Genomic DNA, 13,287 nt, shown 5'->3' with positions numbered 1-13,287 from the left:
AGAAAAGGAAGTCATATTTAGAAACTTGTTATCTTTCCCACATAATACATTTAAAATTGTGGCATGGACAGGAAAGTCAATTGTCTCATCAATGTATCGGACAGGACAACACAGACAAAAAGCACTAAAGAACTTGCACTATTTATTTTTGTGTAATTTTAAAGCAAGGCTGGAGTTGTGGCTCAGTGGAGGAGCACTTGCCTAGCACATGTGAGGCCCTGGGTTCGATCCTCAGCACCACATAAAAATAAACGAATAAAATAAAGGTATTGTGTCCAACTACAACTAAAAAATTAAAAATAATTTTTAAAGCAATCAATTGTTCAATTTTCTTTAAAAGTAGTCCATGATTTTATATAACTTAATTTTTTTCAAAAATTTGTGGCTCAGTATCTTTGGATGTTCCAAGTGGCTAGTGACTTTCTGGCATTCTGCATGAATGCCAAGTTCAAATAACAGTTTTAGATAAATTCAGATACTTACACTCCAAATCTATGCCAACATATGCATTTAAGAGTACATTTAATGGGGCTGGGGTTGTGGCTTAGCAGTAGAGCACTCACCTAGCAAGTGCAAGGTCTTGGGTTCGATCCTCAGCACCACATAAAAATAAATGAAATAAAGGTATTGTGTCCAACTACAACTAAAAAATAATATTTTTTAAAAAGACTACATTAAATGAATGTTCACAACACAAAAATTGATAAACTGAGTACATATATTTAAACATCTCACTATATGTAATAAATATGTAGAATTATTTGTGTCGATTTTTAAATGTTTCCAAAATAGAAAATAAAGGGATAAAATTTTAAAAGTACTTTCAGTACTCTCAACAAAAAAAGCTGGGGATGCAGCTCAGTAGTACAGTGCTTGCCTAGCATGCAAAAGCCCCTGGATTTAACACCCAGTACTACAAGGGGGTTGGGATGGCAGGGGGGCTCATTGTCTCAAATTCTTTCCTCTTCAAATACAATGTTTATGACTTATTATATTTAGTAAATTGATATTCTCTCTAATATCACATTTTAAGCCAAAGTTATGATTGTGTCCAATTTTAATTTCATTCTCAAACATCGCTTGATTAAATTTTTTAGAAGCTCTTTTACTGTCTTGCAGAATAGAACTGGGATTTCCAAATGAATGTCTCAGGTATAAATACAAGACCACAGTAAAGAGAACAGTGCAAACTTTTTAGCCTAGTGCAATTTGGCCATTGTTATATCAACATGACCTTAAGAGTACAGGCCTTGAAGTAATTTGATTTAGTGTTTAGCTTGAGAGCTACCTTAATCCTGTCTTTTAGCTTCTTGACATTTAATATGCCTCTTCACACACAAAAAAAGGGTCACTCTTCCTGGTTAGCCCATTGCAAATCAGACAGTATAAACACAGACTTTAACTTTCCTTTCCCCACTATTCCTGTTCTTATCTCAGTTTCATTTTGCCTTTATCACGTCACCATTTATGCATAAGTATGTTCTCCATATCTTGTATTTATGAAATAGATTATCCCTCAGTCAAACAACCACAGCCATTGCTAAAGATAGAAACCATTAAGAGATATGACCATTGTCTTTAAGAGGTTACTTCCTCATTTGAGTATTGGTTTGGAGTTTGACTCTCTAAGCCCTGATTAAAGTTTTTGAAGGTGACTACATAGACACTTTTGCATGGCTATAATGGAATACCTGAGGCAGTCTAACTTCTTTAAAAAAAAAAGGGGGGAGGGTTTATTTAGTTCATAGTTTTGGAAGTTCAAAGGCATGGGTTTTGTCAGGGCCCTCTTGGCTCTGCCACATCCTGTGATTTGAAGTGAGATGGTGAAGAAAAAAATCACATCATCAGACAGAAACCAGGGTTTTTCTGTGCTCAGAGTGTCCTTCTGAGGTCACTCTCCCAATGACCTTAGGCCTCCCACTTGGCCTCACCTCTTACAGGATCCACCCCTTCTCAATACTGCCCCCTTAGGATCCCAACACATGGACCTAGGAGGACAACCACATCCAAACCTCAGAAGGGACTGCTGTGGTGGGTCTCAAACATTCACACCACCCCAAATCAGCACGACAGTCTGTTCTCCTTTTTTGAGTGTGACTTAGTTCTGAGGGTTGAGATGAAAGGGAAAGTCTGCTGGGGAAATCTCTGGTAAAGATACAGTCACAAGAGATGGACTAAAAGTTAAATATGGCAGATTGAGAAAATCTTCACATCCAACCACAACTCCATTAACATTCTAGGAAAAGGAATTTGGGTTTTCTTTTTTTCTTTCTCTCTTCTTAAAAAAATTCATTCTTTTTTAGCTCTACATGGCAGTAGAACCTATTTGATGTATTTGTACAAACACAGAATATATTGCATTTTAATCCCAGTCTTGTGGATGTACAGGATGCCGAGATTCACTGTGGTATATTCACACATGTACAAGGAAAGTTATGTCAGATTCATTCCACTGTCTTTCCTATTCCTATCCCCTCTCCCTGCCTTTCATTCTCCTTTATCTAATCCACTGAACTTTCATGGCCCACCCCCACCTACCCATTGTGTGTTAGCATCCACATGTTAGAATATTCAACCTCTAGTTTTTTGGGATTGGCTTATTTCAGTTAGTATGATAGTCTCCAGATCCATTCATTTACCAGCAAATGTTATAAAGTCATTCTTCTTTGTGCTGAGTAATATTCCATTGTGTACATATAACACATTTTCTTTATCCATTCATCTGTTGATGAGTACCTAGGTTGGCTCCATAGCTTAGCTATTGTGAATTGAGCTTCTGTGAACATTGATGTGACTGTATCATTGTAGTAGACTGATTTTATCCTGTGGATATATACTAAGGAGTGGGATAACTGGGTCAAATGGTGTTTCCTTTCCTAGTTTTTTTTAAGGAATCTTCAATTGGTCCAGTGTAGTTGCATCAATTTGCAGTCCCATCAGCAATGTATGAGTGTACCCTTTCCCCCATTTCCTCGCCAACATTTATTGTCACTTGTATTCATACACACACACACACACACACACACACACACACACACACTTAGTTCTAGGTGGACAAATACCTTTATTTTATTTTGATGTGGTGCTGAGAGTCAAACCCAGTGCCTCCTGCATGCTTGGTGAGTGCTCTACCACTGAGCCCCAACCCCAGCCCCTATATTCTTGATAATTGCCATTCTGACTGGAGTGAGGTGAAATCTCAGTGCAGTTTTAATTTGCATTTAGGAAAAGAATTCTGAAACAATAGAAGTTCACAAGGGCATAGATATTGAAGAAAAGAACACAATTTTGGAGACCAGGAGAGATAGTTGATAACTGACTTGATGAACCCTCCAAAAAGCTGAAACCTAAGCTGGCAGTGGAGAAAGCCCTGAGAGAAGTCAATTGACAATCATACCCCAGAAAGGTCCAGGAACTGAAAATACTTGAGTATTTATAAAAGACTTCCCATAAAATAAAAGGATAAGAGGATAAAAGCTGGAATTTTTTGGATGTCTGTATAACAATTGCTAGACCCAGATCTCCTTTCTTCCTCCAAGAAAAAGTCCAGAAATTCATTATCTCAAAATATTGAGCCAAACTCTATCCAGCTAAGGATGGAGATAGGAGGCGGGGACCATATTGAAAATAGTGGTAATGTGAAACTATTCACATTGAACAGTGAGATACTTCCTCAAGTTATGGCAAAGTTAATGTGCCTTGGGCACAAAATTTAAGAGAGCACTAAGAAAAACCCTCAGTAATCAAGATAAATCATGTTTGTTTTTATCAACCCATGTTTGTGTCTTTTTTCTTTGCGCAATATTTCTTCTTTCATCTGTGATCTTCCTTATGTGATCACTATTCTTCTTTCTGAGGTATATATTGTGAGGTATATACATATATATATATATCAGTGTGGGTCATTTAGTTATCCTCCTGGGTTTTGTTATGTCTTTTTTTAAAATGTCTTTATTTCATCTGGGCTTTTTGTTTGTTTAGGGGTACTGGGGATTGAACCCAGGGGCACTTAACTACTGAGCTATAACCCCACCCCTTTTTACTTTTGCTTTTGAGACGGTCTCACTAAGTTGCTTAGGGCCTCAATAAGTTGCTGAGGCTACCTTTGAACTTGTGATCCTCCTGCCTCAGTCTCCCAAGTCTCTGGGATGATAGGTGTGTGCTATAACACCCTGCTTCATCCTATTTTTGAAAGACAGTTTTGCTGGGCTTGCGATTCGAGGCTGACTATAGTATATGTGTTTAGTGAGAGGTCTGCAAGATTTCTCTCTATTATTCTTGGACCAGGATCAACAGACACCACCTCAGGGCAAATGGTAGCTTCATTACCTGCTTACTATCTGTATTTGGGATCTTTACATTTTATGTTTAATTTACTGTTTTTTGCCCTTGAAATTTTTCTTTCTTCCTCTTTCCCCCCTGCTTTCAAATGTTTTCTTAAACTTCCAGTGTGTCATATAGATAGAAAAAAAAGTTCCAATTTTTATCTTATTTTATTATTATTTTTTAATCTATGGTCACACATTGAAAAGCAACAGTGTTAATCTCCTGATTAACTTTTATTAAGAATAATCTTTTGTCTAATTCCTCAGATCCAAGTCCTCTGCTCAAGGTCTTCTTACCCAAAAGACATCTGGCCTTATTGAAAGCATGTCTCAGTGAGATGAACAGGTTGATTTTCAACTTCTATACTGACTTCCTAGAAAGGAAGCCATGTTCCAGGCAGGAGCTCATTTGGAGAGTGTAGTGGGTTGATTTTGTTATGCCCAGGATACAGCTGTGCTGATGTTGGTTGTGAAATGAAGGTGAGTGCTACGCTTTCCATCTCGAATGTTCTTTTAAGATCCTTGAATTAAAGGCTTGATCCTTAGCTTGGTGCTGTTAGAAGATGGTGAAGTCATTCAGAAGTAGGGCTTAGTAGGAAGTGGTAGGTCACTGGGGACGTGACCTCCAAAGAGAATGTAGAACACTGGTCTCTTCTGCTTTTTATTTGCTTCCCAGCTGCCCTGAGCTGAGCAGCTTGCAACGCTGCCACAGGCTTACACCATGTGTATTTGTCTTTCCAAAGGCCCAAAACAATGAGAAAAATTGGTCATGGACTAATATCTCTAGAACTTGAACCAAAATAAACCCTTTTTTAAAGTTATTATCTCAGGTATTTCATTACAGTAACAGAAATCTGACTAACACTGTGAAGTAAACACCAAGAAGATGAAGGACAGTAGGAAAAAAGACAATGTATTAAGTTCTGAAATACCTAGTCTTAAGACAAGCTGGTGCTTTTTACAGAAAGCTTGGTACTAGGATGAATTAAAAGTTATCTGAACTTTCTTAGGCTAGTGATATAGTTTCTGGATCACTTTTGAAAAAAACAATATAACTCAAGTTGGAGGAAACAAAGAATATGACTCAAGTGCCAAGGAAAGTCTTATCAATGTTTTGAAGTTGATTTTTTTTTTACCTAATACTTTTTTTAAAAGGTCACCCCTTCCCTGATTGTTTCTGGGAAGACCTGGAGTAGATAATAGCTTCTTATATCCTGGGAACTTCTCAGAGCATCAGAGAGAGAAAATGACTCTCCTATGATGTCTACCTATCTTACCTTACAGACATGTTCATCATTAGGGTACTATTCTGCTTAAAGTTGTGTTTTGAGAGAGTAGTCAGAAAACTCTTGCTTAACGTGTTTGGTAAAAATTACAGTCATTGATATCCTGGCCTGAGCATTAGGAGGTGGGGGAAGCCCTGGATGAATGTTATACTCCTTTGAGCTTGAGACTCTTCTAGATTTTAAAATATATAGGCTAAACTTCACCAGTTTTTGTCTTAGTAACATTCTTCCTCTGCTCCAATCTCTTACATGTAATATGTACCTTGAAAAAAATTTTAAACAAATACAGAATATTAAGTATATACTACAAAACATACAATACATTCACCTGGATCATAAGAAATCACCATTTTTGCAGGTCAAAAGAGTTGAAGTTCAGCAATTTCCTTTGGTTTTTAAAAAAATTATGATAAATTTAAAGATATTTTTGTTTTTTATTTGTGATTCTCAATACCTCATTCTATAAATAGAAGGAGTGTTCCAATGAATTAAGCAGAGGAGTTTGACTTTTTAGGCAGAAAAAGGCTGAAGAAAGCAAAAATGAGTAACAAAAATTAGATTTTTTTTAATTTTAGTTATTTTTCTTATTTATTTATTTAGGTGGACACCATCTCTTTATTTTATTTTTTTGTGGTTCTGAGGATTGAACCCAGTGCCCCACGCATGCCAGGCAAGCACGCTACCACTTGAGCCACATCTCCAGGCCCTAATTATTTTTCTTGTAAAGGTTAAAGTAGAGGAGACTTCCTTACCTTGCCAGATAACCCTAGCCTGTTTTGGGAAGTCACAGACACAATTTTGTTTTGCTGTGGTTGCATGGAAATTAAGCACAAACCACTCCATTTTGGTTTGATGCCTTTGAAGGGATGAGGGAATCCAGACCCCTCATCTCTCCCTTTTTTACTTCCCAACCTTAAAACAAGTGGTTTTGCTCCATCATATTCTTCCCCCATGATATGATGCCTTGCCATAGGCCAAAGAGCAAAGGGCCAACTGAAACTTCCAAAATTATGATAAAAAAATAAATCTTTTTTCTTTATAAGTTGATTGTCTCTGGCATTTGTTATAGTAATGGAAAGCTAACTAACATGCGCAATAAGACTGTCAAAAAAAAGATATTTATATGGGGAGCAGAGGAGAAAGATATACAATGATATAGGAATAGAATTTCTGTATATTACCAGAACAAAGTTAATAAAAGTCTCTAGTTAGATTATGAAAAGTTAGTGTATATTATAAGCACTAGACCAAGTATTAAGAACATAAGTAAGAAAATATAACTTAAAAATCATTAAAAGAAAAAAAATCATTAAAAGAATTAAGGTGTTACTCTGAAAAATTTCACTTAATGCAAAATAAGATAGAAAAGGAGAAAGAGAGAAGCAAAAATGTCATAAGATAGACAACACAAAGCAAAATGAAAGATATGTATCCACTTATACCAATGCTAACATTGAATTTAAATTAAGTAAATAATCCAATCAAAGACAGATAGTGTCAGACTGGATAAAAGAGTGTTATTCAACTATATATTCTCTATAGGAGACACATTTTAGATGCAAATATGCAAATAGTTTGAAAGTAAAGGGATGAGACCAGGTGTAGTGATCCACACCTATAATCCAGCCACTTGGGAGACTGAAGCAGGAGGATTGCAAGCTTGAGGCCAGCTTCAGCAACCTAGAAAGACCCTGACTCAAAATTTAAAAAACAAAATAAATAAAAATATCTAGGGTGATATTGCCAAAAGCAATATACAGGTTCAATGAAATCCCCATGAAAATACAAATGACATTCTTCACCGAACTAAGGGGAAGAAAAACAGCCTTAAAATTCATTTGGAATAATAAAAGACCCAGAGTAGCCAAAGCAATTCTAAGCCAAAAAAAAAAAAAAAGCAATGCTGGAAGTATCTCAATACCTGACTTCAATACCTGACACATAAACCAATAAAACAGACACATATCCCATTGGTGCAGAATAGAAGACACAGAGACAAACCCACACATATACAGTCATCTTATCCTTGACAAAGGTGCCAAAAACATACATTGGAGAAGAGGCAGGCTTGTAACAAAGGTGCTGGGAAAAACAGTTATCCATATGTAGAAGAATGAAACTAGACCCTTATCTCTCACTCTGTACAAAAGTCAACTCAAAATGGATCAAAGACCTAGGAATTCAAATATAAACTATACAATTCCTAGAAGAACATATAAGGTCAACACTCCAGCATATAGGCACAGGCAATGACTTTCTCAATAGGATCCCTAATGCTCAGGAAATAATGTTGAAAGCTAATAAGTGGGATGGCATAAAATTAAAAAGCTTTTGCATGGCAAAGGAAATGATTAAGAATATGAAGAGAGAACCTACAGAATGGGTGAAAATCTTTGCTAGCTACTCTCTGACAGAGGATGAAAAGCTATGATATATAAAGAACTCAAAAAAACCTTTACATCAAAAAATAAAATAACCCAATTAATAAATTCGCAAATGAATTAAAGAATTTTTCAAAAGAAGAAATACAAATGGCCAATGAATATATGAAACTATGTCCAACATCATTAACAATTTAAAAATGCAAATCAAACCTACAGTGACTGAGACTATCTCACACTCGTCAACATGATAGTCATTAAGAATACAAAAAATATCCAGGCGTGGTCGCACACACCTGTAATCCCAGCTGCACAGGAGGCTGAGGCAGGGGGATTGCAAGTTCAAAGCCAACCTCAGCAACTTAGAAATGCCTTAATAACTTAGTGAGACCCTGTCTCAAAATGAAAAATAAAAAGGGCTGGGATATGTCTCAGTGGTAATCACTCCTGAGTTCAATCACTATGGAAATTAGTATGGAGATTAAAAATTTTTAAAAAGCAAAAAAGAAAGTAAAATGATGAAAAAAGATATACCATGCAAGCAACAACCAGAACAAAGCTGGCATGGCTATATTCATATGAGAAGAAATTGACTTTTGAAAAGGTTATTAGGGCTAGGGTTGTGGCTCAATGGTAGAGCGCCTACCTAGCATGTATGAGTCACGGGGTTCAATTCCAGTACCACATATAAATAAATGAATAAAATAAAGGTCCATTAACATCTAAAATAATTTTTAAAAAGGTTATTAGAGATAAATAGGGCATTTTTTATAAAGAAAAATTAGGAATTGTTCAATTCATAGGTAAGAAATAACTGTTATAAACATTTGCACCTCATAACAGGTCATCAAAATACATGAAGCAAAAACTGACAGAAATGAAAGGAGAAACAAAATTCAATCATAATGATTTAAGATTTCAGTACCTCATTTTCAATAATGGCTAGAACAACAATATAGAAAAGCATTAAGTAAATAAAGCACTTGAATAACAGTATGAATCAACTAGCCCTTATAGACCTCTATTTTCCATCCAAAGGCAGTAGAATACATATTTTTTTTTCTTCAGAGCACATAGAACATTCATCAGGATACACTGGATGCTAGACCACTAAAAAGTTTGAATAAATAAAAAGGGATTCAAATTATACAATATATATTCTTTGGTCACAAGGAATTAAATTTGAAACCAATAACAGAAGATAATCTGGAAAATTCATGGATACATAGAAATCAAAGAACACAACTCTTTTAAAAATGTTTTTATTAGTACATTATAGTTATACATAACAGTGGGGTTTATTTTGAATTAATCAGGTATGCATGAAATACAATTTGCTCCATTTCAACATTTGCTTCATTTCCAGTAATTCCTCTTTCCCTTCCCTCCTCCCTTCCTGTTTCCTTTCCTCTACTTTACTGGTCTTTCTTTTTCTTTTCTTTTCTTTTGTTTATTGTTTTAATTTATATTTGGGTGTGTAAAATTCACTGTGTACATATTGTATATGTACATAGTATATATGTACATAGCATAATTTGGTCAATTTCATTCTTTAGTTCCTCCCTTTTATAACTAATGGATCAAAAAAATCACAGGGCAGGGTGGGATACTGCACACCTGTAATCCCAGTTACTGGGGAAGCTGAGGCAGGAGAATAGTAAGTTCAAAGCCAGTTTCAGCAATTTAACAAGGTCCTAAGAAACTTAGTGAGACCCTGTCTCAAAATAAATATAAAAAGGGCTGGGGATGTAACTCAGTGGTGAAGTGCCCCTGGGTTCAATCCCTGATTTAAAAAAAAAATCACAAGGTAATTTTGAAAATACTTTGAGATAAGAGAAAACAAAATCACAGCATATAAAAATTTATGGGATGCAGTCAAAGCAGTGCATAGAGAGAAATTTATAGTTGTATTCCCTAATTAAAAGAAGAAAGATCTCAAACAACTTAATCTTTCACTTTAGAAAAACCCAAAGCAAGAAGAAAACGGAAATACTAAAAATTAGAGTGGAAATTAATGCAATATGCCAAATTTAGCTGGACTGACCAAGACGAAAAGAAAAGGAAAAGAGGAAAAAGAAATAAAGAAGAAAAAGATGAGAATAAAAAAAGACAAAAGAATGAAATTAGTTAAAAATTTTTAAAATAATGAAACTACTAAAGTTGGAAATGAAAGAAGGAAGCAATCACTACTGATATTATAGAAATAAAAAAAAAAACTATAAAAATGTTTGAACACCTGTATGCCAAAACTTAGATGACTTAAATGAAATGATAACTTTCTAGAAAGACACAAATAAATCTATAAGAAGTAAAGAGAATGAGTTAGTAATTAGCCGGGTATAGTGGCATATGCCTGCAGTCCCACCTATTCATTAAGTTGAGGCAGGAGAATTGCTTGAGCCCATGAGTTCACTACCAGCCTGGTTAAAAAAAACCCAAAGTCCCAATCTCAAAAGACAGAGAGAGAGAGTTAGAGACAGAGAGATTGAGAGATTGTATTATAACAAAAGCCTCCCAATAAAGACAAGAATCAGATAGCTTCATTGGTAAATTCTCTTAAATATTTCAAAAAGAATTAACACCAATCATTAACAAATTCTTCCAAAAATAGAACCCCCTGGGGTTTGTGGCTCAGTGGTAGAGTGCTTGCCTAGCATGTGTGAGGCACTGGGTTCGATTCTCAGTACCACATATAAATAAATAAAGTAAAGTTCCATTGACAACTAAACAATATTTTTTTAAAAAGAACCCCTCTCAATCATTCTCTGAGATTAGTATTATCCTAATACTAAAGTCAGTCAAAAACAAAAAAAAATTAAAGACCAATATCTCTTATAAAGATAAAAATAAAAAATACTAGCAAACAAAATCTATGGACACTTAAAAATAATTATACACTATAGCCATGTATAATCATCTCTTGGGGTCATGGTTGTTAATTTAGGAGCGAGGGGTGATTGGGTTTAAAGAAAAGACAGACACACACACATAGGGAGAAAAAGCTGGGACCAGGTGGGTAGCCAAGCCCTGGTGAGGCTTGACTGATCCCAGAGCTAGCTCAGCAAGTTTATCATACAGGTTTCATTATCAAAAGGTTAATTGTGGGAAAGTTTCAGCAAATGAAGCAATCTGAAGAATGCAGGACTGGAGAGACATTAGGGTCATCATGTTCTGCTCAGAATTCACTATCCCTGGGAGAAGGTGCTGAACTCAAGGCCTCGACTGATAGAGCCATGCACCTTTACACATAGCCATCCCTGGCCAGCATTCCAATTGTGACTGGGGCATCTTGAGCTGCTCCTTTGCACAGGTAGCTCCAAGTGCAAATGCAGCCACGAGGGTCAGACAGGCCATGATTTAGATCCCTGCTCTCCATACACTACGAGAAAATGGTATTTGTCCCCGAGATCCCAGATTGGCTAAAAATATGGTAATCAACTAAAATGGGGTTTGTTTTGTTTTTGTTTTTGTAGACACACATAATTGACTATTGCTTTCTAAAATCTAATCTGACCATCTCTGCCTTTTAACTGGATAGTTTTGACAATTTACCCTTAATGTATTTATAATTATGAATTTAAATCTACTATTCTACTCTGTTTTCTCTTTGATATTTTCTTCTCTTTTTCTCTGTAGTTTTATATTAATTAAATGTTTTGTTATTTTATCTTTTTTGCATATTACCTATACATTTTTGTTGTGCAATTTTAGTACCTGCTTTATAGTTTACAGTATATATCTTTAATTCATCATAGTAGATACTGTTAAAATAACGAACTGGGCTACAGATGTAGCTTAATAGTAGAACATTTACTTGAATGCCTGAGGACCTGAGTTTAATCATCAGCACTACAGTAGCAGTAGTAGTAGACCATTTCACATATAGTATAAGAACATTACAACAATATATTTCTTTTCTGAATGTAGTGATGCAAAACTCTAATTCCAGTGGGGCTGAACAGATACTTCACAGACGAAGAAATACAATTGATCAACAAATATATGAAAAAATGGTCAGCATCTCTAGCAATTAGAGAAATTCAAATCAAAACTACACTGAGATTCCATCTCACTCCAGTCAGAATGGCAAATATCAAGAATACAAGAAAAAAATTGTATATTGTATAATCTGGAATATTACTCAGATTTAAAGAAAATTTGGTGAGGATGTAGGAGAAAAGGTACACTCATACATTGCTGGTAGGGCTGCAAATTGGTGCAACCATTCTGGAAAGCAGTATGGAGATACCTCAGAAAACTTAGAATGGAACCACAATTTGACCCAGTTATTCACATCTTCAGTTTATACCCAAAAGACTTAAAAGCAGCATGCTAGAGTGATGCAGCCACTCCAATGTTTATAGCAGCTCAATTCACAATAGCTAAACTGTGGAAGCAACCTAGATGCCCTTCTACAGATGAATGAATGAAGAAAATGTGGTACATATAAACAGTGGAATATTACTCAGAATTAAAGAAAAATGAAATTATGGCATTTACTGATAAATGAATGAATCTGGAGAATATCACATTAAGTGAAATAAGCCAATCCCAAATAACCAAAGGTTGAGTGTTTTCTCTGAAACATGGATGTTAATTCACAATAAGGTGGGGAGCTAAGGAAGAATAGAAGTAATTTGGATTAGACAGAAGGGAGTGAAGGAGGGAGAAAGAGTACACTTGAGAAGGGTTGAGAAGGACAGTGGAATGAATCAGACATTATTACCTTGCGTGCATATATCATTATACGACTGGTGTAATTCTATATTGTGTACAACCAGAAAAAAAGAAGTTAGTATGATATGTCAAAATGCATTTTATAGTCATATATAACTAATTAGAACAAATAAAAAATTGTGCAGAAAAAAGAGGACTGATAATAGCATTTTAATATCTGTAAGAAAGTGAAGTCTGGGTTATCATGGAATTGATTTTTAATTTTCCTTTTGTGTGGAAAGAGAATGTTCTTTGTGGTATGGATTCTTTGTTGCTTGTTGAAACTTTTTTTGTGTGTTAACACAAAAAAGATCAATTTTTATAAATGTTTCACTTATAAGTAGATACTTGAAAATACAAATTATATTTTCTATAACTGTATTTCAACATCTATCACTATGCCAAGAACATGGTAGGATTTACCTCAGAGTTTACCTAGCTTTTTACATGAAACACAGTGCTTGTATTGCAACTTCAGAATATCTCTAACATTTTGTTCTGTGACGTAGAAATTTGTAGAGACATGTTATGTCCCAGATACGTCCAAATCTATAATATCACTGAACCACACTGTAAATG

Source organism: Marmota marmota, unplaced genomic scaffold (assembly GCF_001458135.2).
Source record: "Marmota marmota marmota unplaced genomic scaffold, marMar, whole genome shotgun sequence".
NCBI lineage: Eukaryota > Metazoa > Chordata > Mammalia > Rodentia > Sciuridae > Marmota > Marmota marmota.
Note: the sequence above shows the minus strand (reverse complement) of the source record.